The 12,027-nt window shown below is 43.5% G+C and overlaps 1 long non-coding RNA gene across 3 annotated transcripts; it reads right to left on the bottom strand.

Annotated features, from left to right (window-relative positions):
• Positions 1 to 8,545: 8,545 nt before the first annotated feature.
• On the bottom strand, positions 8,546 to 11,232 carry LOC120710639. Of its 3 annotated transcripts, none has more exons than XR_005689963.1 (5): positions 11,090 to 11,232; positions 10,368 to 10,506; positions 9,367 to 10,287; positions 8,905 to 9,050; positions 8,546 to 8,764 (listed from the first exon to the last, which is right to left on the bottom strand). It is a non-coding gene; the product is annotated as an uncharacterized LOC120710639 (long non-coding RNA). The 3 variants fall into 3 exon arrangements; XR_005689962.1 differs by having other exon boundaries at positions 10,188 to 10,287; XR_005689964.1 differs by having other exon boundaries at positions 8,909 to 9,050; positions 10,188 to 10,287.
• Between the last annotated feature and the right edge of the window lie 795 nt (positions 11,233 to 12,027).

Here is a 12,027-nt window from a genome sequence, read left to right as displayed (position 1 = left end):
AGCCTTCTTGATTTTAGAAGCTACCTTGATGATCTTCCGGGGTGGCCTGAGATCAAGATTTAACCATAAGAACAATTACTAAAGCAATAGAATGAATCCTTAATGATATAACTCAATTCAGCACTGATCTGAAAAAAACTGATACTAGCGGACCGTCCGCACTTCTGAACGCGGACCGTCCGCGGTTTATGAACTACCACGGCGGACCGTCCGCGTCCAGCAGGCGGACTGTCCGCGACCCATCTGTTCTGCGCAGGAACACAAAATCGCCCTCATCTTTGATTCATCCACATTTTGAGTTTTGATTCAAATCCACCAACCAAAATTAAACTATAGCATCTCCTCATCACTAGGAATAAGATCCCCCAAGTATTTTCAAGAATCCATGGCCAAAAAATAGATCGGAGCATCTAACCCTAACTCTTTCCAATAAAGAAATCCAAGAACAAGAGTTAGGGATTCATTGAAATACCGCGAGGACATGATGCACTATCTTGAGAAGAGTCCGGGGATGTGCTCGGACCGTCCGGGAACCACTCCAAAAGGGCTTGACCTTGTCGTCTTCCCCACGTGCTTGAGAGAGAAAGAGAGAGACACTTTTGGAGTATGTGTTCGGTTTGGTGGGGGAGGTGAGGGGGACATCCAATATAAGTCAAGTCTGGCCGACCCCACAATTCTGTCCAGTCGCGGACTGTCCGCGGTCCTTTGGCGGACCGTCCGCCTTTGAAATTTTTACACTGCAACTGACTGAACTTCCTCTGCCCAACATGCGCGGACCGTCCGCGGTCCTTTGGCGGACTGTCCGCAATGAATTTCTGCGGTTGACAACTTGTCTGCAGAGCCTCTGGTGAACAAGTCCAATTAACGGCGGACTGTCCGCCCAATACCAGCGGACCGTCCGCGCTACCAAAAATCTGACAAGTCTGAATTCTGCCAATTTTCTCAATTCCAACTCCAATTTGGGATCATTGCTCATATAAAAATCCAAAAATCTCAAATATTGCATGAAAACCTTCAAACGACTTATATGAGCAAGTTTCAACAAGAATTCAAAAATAAATCGAGTAGAATCATGAAAACTCATAAATGGCTCAAAAATACCTCAAAAATTCATAAAAATGAAACAAGAAGTGCATGAAAGAACCATATGCCACATGTGCTAGTTTTCAAGCCACATTTGAGAAGTCAATGATATTTAACTCATTTCTCAACTTGCAAAACCGAGATTCATCCAAAGGCTTGGTAAAGATATCGGCTAATTGATCATCCGTGCCAATACCATCAATCTTGATATCACCCTTGTTCACATGATCTCTAAGAAAATGATGGCGGATATCAATATGCTTGGTTCTTAAATGTTGAACCGGATTAGAGGCAATCTTCACGGCACTTTCATTATCACACAACAAGAGAATTTCATCAAATTTCACACCATAATCTAGAAGAGTTTGCTTCATCCATAATAATTGAGCACAACAACTTCCGGCCGAGATATATTCCGCTTCGGCGGTTGAAAGAGCCACGGAATTTTGCTTCTTTGATGACCATGATACAAGAGATCTTCCAAGAAATTGACAACCACCGGAAGTGCTCTTCCTATCAACCTTGCACCCCGCATAATCCGAATCCGAGAATCCAACTAAATCAAAATGAGCACCCTTGGGATACCATAAGCCAATATTAGGAGAATATTTCAAGTATCTCAAGATCCTCTTGACGGCGGTCAAATGACATTCTCTAGGTGCGGCTTGAAATCGTGCACACATGCAAACACTAAACATGATGTCGGGCCTAGATGCGGTCAAATAAAGCAAACTACCAATCATAGAACGGTAAAGCTTTTGGTCAACCGGGTTACCTCCCTCATCTAGGTCGAGATGCCCATTTGTGGCCATAGGAGTCTTGATTGGTTTTGCATCTTCCATTCCAAATTTCTTCAAGATGTCCTTCACATATTTTGATTGACACACAAAGGTGCCTTCCTTGAGTTGCTTGATTTGAAGTCCAAGAAAGAAACTCAATTCACCAATCATGGACATCTCAAATTCCCTAGACATCATTTCACCAAATTCCTCACAAAAACTTGGGTTAGTTGAACCAAAGATAATATCATCGACGTAAATTTGACAAATAAACAAGTCTTTACCAATATCTTTAGTGAACAAGGTAGTATCAACCTTACCAATTTTGAAGCCCTTAGAGATAAGAAATCCCTCAATCTTTCATACCAAGCTCGTGGAGCTTGCTTAAGACCATAAAGTGCTTTAGAGAGCTTGTATACATGATTTGGCTTCTTGGGATCTTCAAAACCGGGAGGTTGCTCAACAAAAACAAGTTCACTAATTTTGCCATTCAAGAAAGCACTTTTCACATCCATTTGAAAAAGTTTAATGTTGTGAGAGCAAGCATAAGCTAATAAAATTCTAATAGCTTCTAATCTAGCAACGGGAGCAAAAGTTTCACCGAAATCCAAACCTTCGACTTGAGTGAAGCCTTGAGCGACCAATCTTGCCTTGTTCCTCACAACCATTCCATCTTCATTTTGCTTGTTTCTAAAGACCCATTTAGTGCCAATAACATTATAATTCTTGGGCATCTCAACTAAATCCCAAACTTGATTCCGGGTGAAATTATTTAATTCTTCATGCATAGCATTCACCCAATCCGGATCTCTCAATGCTTCATCTACACGGTTAGGTTCAAGAAAAGATACAAAAGAATAATGTTCACAAAATGAAGCAATGCGAGATCGAGTTTGGACACCCTTACTAATATCACCCATGATTTGATCCACCGGATAATCCTTTGCAAGAACATGATGAATTCTTTGAGGAATAATGGGTTCTTGAGTTGATGAAGAAGGTGCACTAGATGAACCAACTTGATCTTGTACTTGAGAATCATCATTACTTGAATCTTGTATATTTTGTTGTGCTTGATCATTTGAGATAGAAGTTGAAGGATTAACTCTAATAGAGATAGAAGGACCAACTTCATCTTCATCTTCTTCTCTTGGTCTAACATCACCAATTGACATATTTTTCATTGCATTTCTCAACCCATCACTTCTCACATCATCAAGATTTTCTTGTTCATTGTGAGACCCATTGGTTTCATCAAACTCAACATCATATGCTTCTTCAACAATGCCATGTGTTTTGTTGTAGACCCGATAAGCCTTGCTACTAGATAAATATCCAAGAAGAAAGCCCTCATCACATTTGCTTTGAAACTTTGATAACCGAGTTCCCTTCTTGAGAATATAGCATTTGCAACCAAACACTCTAAAATATGATATATTTGGCTTCCTTCCAATGAGCAACTCATATGGGGTCTTGTTATGAAATCTATGGCAATACAATCTATTTGAGGCATGACAAGCCGTGTTGATTGCTTCGGCCCAAAAACTATCCGAAACATTATACTCGGAGAGCATTGATCTTGCCATATCAATCAAGGTTCTATTTTTCCTCTCAACAAGACCATTTTGTTCCGGAGTGTACTTGGTTGAGAATTCATGCTTGATTCCTTTCTCATCACACCATTCCTCAACTCTTGTGTTTCTAAACTCACTTCCATTGTCACTCCTCACTTTCTTCACTTTGAGCTCAAATTCATTTTCGGCCCTTGTAAAGAATTTCTTGAATGTGTCATATGTATCGGCCTTGTCATGAAGAAAGAAAACCCATGTGTATCTTGAGTAATCATCCACTACCACAAGACAATAGCAATTTCCACCAATACTTCTATAAGTTGTAGGACCAAATAAATCCATGTGCAATAATTCCAAAGGTCTCTCGGTTGACATGACACTCTTAGTGGGATGAGTATTTGCAACTTGCTTTCCGGCTTGACATGCACTACAAAGCTTATCTTTATCAAACTTCACATTCTTCAAGCCAACTACTAAATCATGCTTCAAAAGTCTGTTGAGTTGTTTCATGCCAACATGACCAAGCCTTCTATGCCATAACCAACCCAAAGATGATTGAGTGAATAAGCAAGTGGACAAATTTGCCTCTTTAGTTGCAAAATCCACAAGATATACATCCTCATGTCTAAATCCCGTAAAGATGTGATCTTTTCCATCCAAGCTAGTCACTACAACATCATCTTTAGTGAAACTACACTTATATCCAAAATCACAAAGTTGAGTGACCGCTAAGAGATTAAACTTGAGAGAATCAACTAACAATACATTTGAGAGAGAATGATTGCTTGAGATAGGAATTGTACCAACTCCTTTGACTTTGCCCCGGCTATTGTCACCAAAGATAATGTCACTATAGCCACCAACATTCTCATCTAGAGAGGAAAACATCATTTGATCTCCGGTCATGTGTTGAGTGCATCCACTATCAAGCACCCAATGTCTTCCCCCGGACTTGTAATTCAACTACAAAGAGGAAGTAACCTTTTTAGGTACCCAAACTTTCTTGGGTCCTTGAACGTTAGTAACCACATTAGTGACCAAGACTTTTGGCACCCAAATGGCATTCTTTTTAGCACCATTTATAGGTATCCCAACAAATTTTGCACTAACATTGCCATTTGAATTTTTCATAAGCATGTAACTTGAATCAAAGGATATGACTTTCTTGTTGGTGCAATTCTTCTCAACATGTCCAACCTTCTTGCATTTTTCACAATATGGCTTGCCACTAGTCTTCACAAAGGTAGTTTTGGTTTGCACAAAAGCCTTCTTCCCTTTCTTAGGAATATATCCAAACCCTTGCTTGTTCAAGGTGAACTTTTGGCTTGCCCAACAATGATTAAACTTTGCTCTACTATCATAGCATTTTCTCAAATCATTTGTCAAGCAAGTAACCTCTTTTTTTAATAAATCATTTTCCATAATGAGAGATTCATTGCAAGATGAGTTATCAATTTTAGTGCACAAAGAACTAGTAGAGCTAGAGCCACAAGATTTATCATCAATTAAATCACAACTAACACCAATGCTCAATGTTGCTTTTCTTTCATGACTAAGCAAGGTATTGTGAGCTTCCTCAAGCTTCTCATGAGTTTCTTTGAGATTCTCATGAGAAGTCTTTAGCTCCTCATAGGAATCTTGAAGAGAAGTAAACTTCAACTTCAAGTCCCTCAACTTAGCCTTTTCCTTTGTCATGAATTCATCGGCATCATTAAGCATTTCAACAAGATCATCATATGAAAGTTCATCAAGTTCACCATCTTGTTGTACCTTTGCACCACCCTTTGCCATAAGACAATGTGGCGTAGAGAAGAGTGATGGAGCCTCCTTGATGGCGATCCCGGCAACTCTCTTAGATGGCTTATCATCATCATCATCATCATCATCATCGGAGCTTGCATCGGAATCCCATTCAACAAAATATGCTTGGCCATTCTTTTTCTTCTTGATGAACTTCTTCTTCTTCTTTTCATCATTTTTCTTGTCCTTTTTCTTGTTTGGACAATTTACAATGATATGACCTACTTCACCACAATTGAAGCAAGTCTTGTCCACAAAAGGATTTTTTCTTGATGATTGACCTCTCTTGCCAAAGTTCTTCTTGCTCATCATTCTATTGAATCTCTTGACAAAGAGAGCCATCTCCTCATCCGATTCTTCTTCTTGGCACCCACTTTCTTCTTCATTTTTGCTATCTTGAGCTTTGAATGCCACACTTTTCTTTTTCACATCAATTTCTCCACCATGAGCTTCATCTTGAGACTTCTTGAACATGTCATGGGTGAGAATTTCTCCCAATATTTGTGTGGGAGTTGCGGTCTTCACATTTGACCTTACAAGTAAGGTCACAATTGTGTCATATCTTTCCGGAAGACATCTAAGAAACTTGTGGTTGAAATCCCCATCCGGTACCTCAAATCCAAGTCCCTTGAGGTCATTCACAATGTCATTTAGCCGGTTGAACATCTCGGCTATACTCTCATCCTTCTTCATGGTGAATTCACTAAAATTCCCTTTGAGCAAATATAACTTGGCCTCCTTCACGGTTGATGTGCCCTCATGAATTTCCATGAGCTTCTTCCATATGTCATTTGCATTTGTGAGACTCTTGACTCTATTAAATTCATTCACATCAAGAGCACTAAAGAGCACATTGACTCTTGCCAAGCTGTTCGCAATTGGAGGCCTTACCTATGGGGGCGGGCATTCACAGTCCGCACCGACCACAGCAGCTTGAAATTCATCCTTGATCAACGGTTATCAACGATACCTCAGCATGCATGGGTGAGTAAATTATTTGGGTATGATCTGATGGTGGAATACAGGCCTGGCAAGCAAAATGGGGCTGCTGATGCTCTCTCTCGGCACCATGAAGATGCACTTGCTGTTCATGCTCTCTCCATGCCATCATTCGAGGTTTTTGATACTCTGCGCCAGGAGCTTGCTGCCGATCACCGTGCCCAGGAGCTTTTTAGCTTGCTCAAGGATGGGACCGCTCCTGCTGGGTGGACTGTTGCTGATGGTTTGCTGCTTTTTCAAGGGAAAGCATTTGTGCCTGACTCCTCTCTCCTTTGGCCTCACTTGTTGGCTGATGCGCATGAGGCCGGCCATGAAGGTGTTCAAAAGACTCTGTATCGTTTACGCCAGTCCTTTTACAATCCTCACACCCACCGCCGTGTTCGGGATTTTGTGAAGAGTTGTGCTACATGTCAACCCAACAAGACCGAGCATCTTCGTCCTGCTGTCTTGTTGCAACCCTTGCCAGTTCCAACAGGTATTTGGAGTGACATTGCCATGGATTTTGTTGAGGGGTTTCCAAAGGTGGGTGGCAAGTCTGTTATACTCACAGTGATGGATAGATTTTCCAAGTATGCGCACTTTATTCCACTCGGTCATCCATATTCTGCTAACTCGGTCGCTCGGGCCTTCTTTGATGAAATTGTCCGCTTGCATGGGTTTCCTTGTTCCATTGTCAGTGATCGTGATCCTGTGTTCACCAGCAGCTTTTGGAAAGAACTTTTTCGATTGGCGGGTGTTCAGTTGTTGCTCAGCTCGGCTTTTCATCCTTAGACCGATGGTCAGTCGGAGGTTACTAATCGCACTATTACTATGTATCTTCGGTGCCTCGCCGGTGATCGCCCGCGTTCTTGGCTTCAGTGGTTACCTTGGGCTGAGTTTTGCTACAATTCCTCCTATCAGACTGCTATTGGTGTTTCTCCGTTCCAGGTTGTTTATGGTCGGCCTCCTCCAACCTTGCTTCAGTTTGAACCTGGCTCAGCAAAAGTGGCTGCCGTTGATGCTCAATTACGTGACCGTGATGAATTTCTTGCTGAGATCAGTGATCGGCTTGCTCTTGCTCAAGGTGTCATGAAGGGACAGCATGATAAAAAACATCGTGACTTGGTTTTTGCGGTTGGTGATTGGGTTTGGTTACGGCTGCATCATAGGACTGCTGTTGGCATCACTCCGGCGCGAGCGACGAAGCTTGGTCCTCGGTATTTTGGGCCATATGAAGTTGTGGAACGCATTGGAGCAGTGGCCTATCGGCTCCGCCTTCCGGTCAATGCTCGCATCCATAATGTCTTCCATGTTGCATTGCTCAAGGCTTTTGTTGGGACTCCTCCGACGGGAGCTCCAGTACCGTTGCCTGCTATTGTTCATGGTCGTGTGGTGCCGGCTCCCGTTACAGTGTTGCGCGCTCGCCTATATCGTGGCGTCTGGGAGTTGCTAGTGCAATGGGAAGGTCGTGCTGCTGCTGATGCTATCTGGACGTCCCTGGATGATTTCAAGCTGGCTCATCCAACGTTTCCGCTCGCGGACGAGCTGTTCCAGGGGGAGGGGGGTAATGTTGTGGACTCCTTTTACTATCCACGTACGTATCAAAGGAGGAAAAGGAAAGAGTCCACAACGGAAACAACTTCTTCACGTGGCTGATTTGTTTCTGTTTTAGTAGATATTGCTTGGGAGAGTTAGATTATGTTTGTTAGGAAAGTTTGCTCGTGAAGTCAGGCCTGATACTATAAAGGCTAGTAGATTGTACTAGGGTTGTTATCGAAGAATAAAGACTCTCCCAGTTTGGGGCGAGTTATCTTCGATGGTGGCGAGGAACGCTTCCTCGCCGGCCGACGAGATAACATCGTCGCCGTACTTGCTGCGTTCGCATTCTCAAGCTGCTCTGCTCTTACGCTCTCCTCTACGCACTCCTCGCAAACCCCGACGCCATATCAGATCCACTGGTAATTTCCTACCATTCAATTGTTCAAGATAGATTTTTGCATTTTGTCCCTTGTTGTTGCCTGGCAGATACAGTATCAGTAAAAGGAAAATCGACTAACAAAAAAAATATGAAATATCTCTGCTAACAAAGTCCCTTCTTATTAGGATCTATTTATGCCAGCCCACAAGAAAGTAGTAAGTTGAAGAGGAGGCTCAGCTCCACAGACCATAACTTTTTTTTGAAACTTTGCTCATTCATTTATTCACCAAACACTGGATCAGCAGCGCGATCCAACAAAGTACGTACAAAACTTGGGAGAGAATCAAACCAAACAATCAGCTAATCCGGGTCCCTACCTAGGCTACAATGAGCTAACTCTTGTGCACAAACGAAGTCATGGATGAGTAAAAAGGCAAGTATGATAACGGGATTCTCATGGATCAAGAAATTTTAGCAACATTTTAGAACTCCATCTGTGGTTGTATTGGAAAAAGTTTAAAACGTACACAAATAGGCGTAGCAGACAACAGTCGGTTCCCTTCTTCAACATCCCCGTCCGTTTGTCTCCGCAATGTGCCACGCACCAGCAATACACGACTCTTGTCCTCTGCTCACTGAAAAGAAGAGCTTCATATATGAAACAAATATTTCATCTTACCCCATGTCAAAAGTCCATAGGATCCAAGAAAAATCTGGTTTCATGAAGAAATAAACTGAATGAGAAAAAATTGATTGCAGTTAGGGAGGCAAGTACCTACGTTGTGGATTTGGTGTTGCTGCTTGCCAGTCGAGGTTGCCAAGCTAGCGCGGCGAGGACAGACTCCTCGTCCTACCCAGCTGGCACAGCAGCCGGCCGGAACTGGCTTGCCTCTAGCCGGCGACATCCCCAATCAGAATTTTCTGCATATATAAGACCATAAACATAATTCATGTGTTCAGAAACACCCTTAAGAAACAAACCAGACAGGTACAGGGGCGGATTTAAGGGGGGGCTAGGGGGGCTCTAGCCCCCCTACTACCCAAAACCTCCACTGAAATCAAAGGAGAAAAGTGAGAAGAAAAGAGAAAAAAGATGAAGAAAAAGAGAGAAAATGAGTGGAGATGAGAATGAGGAAAAACCAAGCCCCCCCTAAGTTTGTAATCTGCGTCCGCCACTGGACAGGTACTATCAGGTAAGAATAGTAGGACCACGATTGAGTATGTAATATCACTATACCTTGAGAAACAAACACAAAAAAGAAGCAGAAGTGTAGCTGCATGCAATGGAGAGGAGGGGAGTGAACATATGCATTTTTGTTTTGCTTTGCAAATGAAAAAAAATAAGTTCAGGAGCCACAACCTGGGAGTTAAGCTAGATATCTATTCGAAGGTATTGCCCCATCTATTTTCCAGAATTCAGTTGAAAGCAAAAAAGTCTCTGTTTTTTGCAACTTTCCATGGTAAGCTCTCAACTCATTATATTATAGATTGAAAACATTTTCTTTGGGGATAATAATTATACATTAAATTATTGTGTCTGTTACCTTGCTCTTTCCATCTATATTTACTCTCAGATGGCATAGCTCTAGGCTCCACCTTTGTCCCTAGCATGGCAGTATTGAGCACACCACAACCTAGCATTTCTAGTTCAATCAGATGGCAGCTCATATATTTGATATATATAGCAGTGCAGAGATCAGGATGAAAGGAAATATTTTATTTTGCTTTGCAACAACCAACAATGGAATCTTTGATTTTGACAGTAACTTTCAACTAACTTTTTGCCAGGGCCCAATAGCAAACTTTCTATGCATCAGTTGCATCCATTTTGGTAAAACATGAACAGCAAGAGTTGATCAAACAGTCAGCCCACTAAAAGGGGGAATATTGCATTTACCATTCTCCACATGTTTTGCAAAAATAGAGTTTGAACACATATGCAACAAAAAAAATTCATTGACCAAAAATAAGAATTAATTAGTAACTGGCCATCGATACCCTCAGGCCAGGCTTGAACTTCTCATAACTATCAACCAAATGCAAATTTTTCAGAAATACCGGCTACATTTATAGAACATGACCAACCCAGCAGTTGCAAGAAGAACTCCAGACCATGCGAACATCCCAAATGGTGCTGTCATATTCATGGCATATTGTTCTGAAAAGAAGGAAACATAGGCAATACCATCTTACAGAAGATCAAGTGAGTGAAAAACAAAAAGATGTTACTTAATTTACCTGATATAACGTAGTGTTTGTACGTAATAACCATGACGATAATGATGCACCATAGAAGTGGAGCAAGCCCTATTGTCGGAAAACTCCCAAATTTGCTATACGCACGACATCATCTGTCAAATTCCCCTCTAGCATTGTCCTGAAATATATTAACAAAATTAAGTCATTTGCTTGTTAATTAATTCCAACACCAAGAACACAAAAAATTGCCAGCTAGAATCTCTCTGCTGAAAATATAAGCGATACAAGTCATTTCAGCTCAAGGTCAGCACGATCACTCTTTTCTAGCTTAAGTGGTAAATAGAAGGTATCAATTGACAAGAGCCATCACAAGTTAGCTGATCATTGAAAGTTCATATGGAATCTCCGTAACATATCAGACAGAATTTAAGAATTACAAAGATGCTAGGTCAAACTAAACAGAACCATCCAGTTGCTACTTCAAATTCAGTGGAAAATTTCCACTTACCAGATTTAGAAAGCATATTATCTGGTTCATATTATCTAACCCTCTTACATAGTTTCACAATCAAAAGCCTGGGAACTTTTCTTCCATACATTTAACTATTATACATCCCTAGAAGATAGTACCTGAACCAAGCATGCTGTCATTGCAAACGCTTATCTGAATAACCGGTATCAGGATTTATCACCTACGTAGCAGAGTTCGTAGGAGGAGAATAAACAAAGCAAGGAGAAGGGGGAGAGCCCGATGACCTTACCTCTCCCTACCTTCTCGTTGCCACCGGATCTGGAAGATAGAAGGGGAAGATCTGAAACCTGGGCAGCACCACATGGTTCATCGCTCGTAGTCCTGGTGTTTGCGACGGCGGAGAGGTGGCCGATGGGCAGGGATGACGCGGGGGGGGGGGGGGGGGACGTCGTAGTGGTGGCAGCGGCGGCGAGCGAGGGCGGAGCATGGGGGACGCAGCGGAGTAGCAGCGACGGCGCGCGCGAGGGGAATGCGGAGCGGCAGTGGTGGCGAGCGCGAGAGGGAGGTGAGAGCGCCGGCGCGGGTGCAGGGGTTAGGATGCGTCGATGGCGGCGAGATGGGAGCTGAGCCGGATTCGTCCATCGTGGCCTAGGCGAGGCTAGGGTTCTGGCGGAAGAGGCCGCGGCGCGGAGGGACGACGAGGCCGGTGGTTCGGCGTCCGTGCATGGCGACGCTCGGCGTCGGCGCACCGCGCGGGCTCGGCGGCGGCCGGGCGTGGCCGCGGCGCGGAGGGATGACGAGGCCGGTGGATCGGCGTCCGGGCATGGCGATGTGCGGCGTCGGCGGGGCCCCGAACCGGCAACCCAATGGCCGTGCGTCGCGGCTGGGCGGCGTCCCGAGGGCCGCCGCGTCGAAGCGGAGGGCATCGGGGGGAGGCGGCGTCGCGAGGGAGGAGAGGGAGGATGAGGGCGATACGTCGCATTTTGGAAGGCAAGTGTCGTTACGGGAGTAATTCACGCCCGATGGCCAATAGCATCGCGGGTATGGAAGGAGGGTAAAGAAAGCCTCGGTGAAAAAAAAACAATGCGAAGGAGGGCACGCCTGCCCGATTGAACTGGCGGGGGCGACGAAATCCATCTGCCATCTTCCTTCGTCAAATAATTTTACTTCTAGGTGGGCCCAAAAGTGGTGGGGTGTGAGGTGGGTAAGAAGACAGTTCTTGATAAA

This window comes from Panicum virgatum, chromosome 5K (assembly GCF_016808335.1).
Source record: "Panicum virgatum strain AP13 chromosome 5K, P.virgatum_v5, whole genome shotgun sequence".
NCBI classification, from domain to species: domain Eukaryota; kingdom Viridiplantae; phylum Streptophyta; class Magnoliopsida; order Poales; family Poaceae; genus Panicum; species Panicum virgatum.
This window is presented reverse-complemented; position numbering and strand designations above follow the sequence as displayed.